Here is a 236-nt window from a genome sequence, read left to right as displayed (position 1 = left end):
TGGGAGTGTTGCTCGCGGATACCGTGGTGGGGGTACTGTGAACACAATCGAAGTTCATGGTCGTTAGTAAACTATAGAATTAGAATAGAATACCTATATTATTATTATACAACTCTTTATTAGGATTTAACAATATTTACAAATAAACAAAACAAAATTACAAAATGATAAATAACTAGGTACCTACCTAAAATTTGAAATCCTAACCAAGGGGAGGGATTAACCCCTAACGCATT

General features: G+C 33.5%; 1 long non-coding RNA gene across 1 annotated transcript in view; it reads right to left on the bottom strand.

The window, feature by feature from the left end:
- Positions 1 to 236, bottom strand: part of LOC113473228 — a 930-nt gene continuing 694 nt past the window's right edge. The window contains exon 2 of the long non-coding RNA XR_003395261.1: positions 1 to 35. This is a non-coding gene — a long non-coding RNA (uncharacterized LOC113473228). The remainder of the gene's footprint in view (positions 36 to 236) is intronic.

This window comes from Diaphorina citri, unplaced genomic scaffold (genome assembly GCF_000475195.1).
Source record: "Diaphorina citri unplaced genomic scaffold, Diaci psyllid genome assembly version 1.1 scaffold19855, whole genome shotgun sequence".
Taxonomy (NCBI): Eukaryota; Metazoa; Arthropoda; class Insecta; order Hemiptera; family Psyllidae; genus Diaphorina; species Diaphorina citri.
The sequence above is the reverse complement of the archived record's forward strand: the minus strand, read 5'-3'. Positions and strand labels throughout refer to the sequence as shown.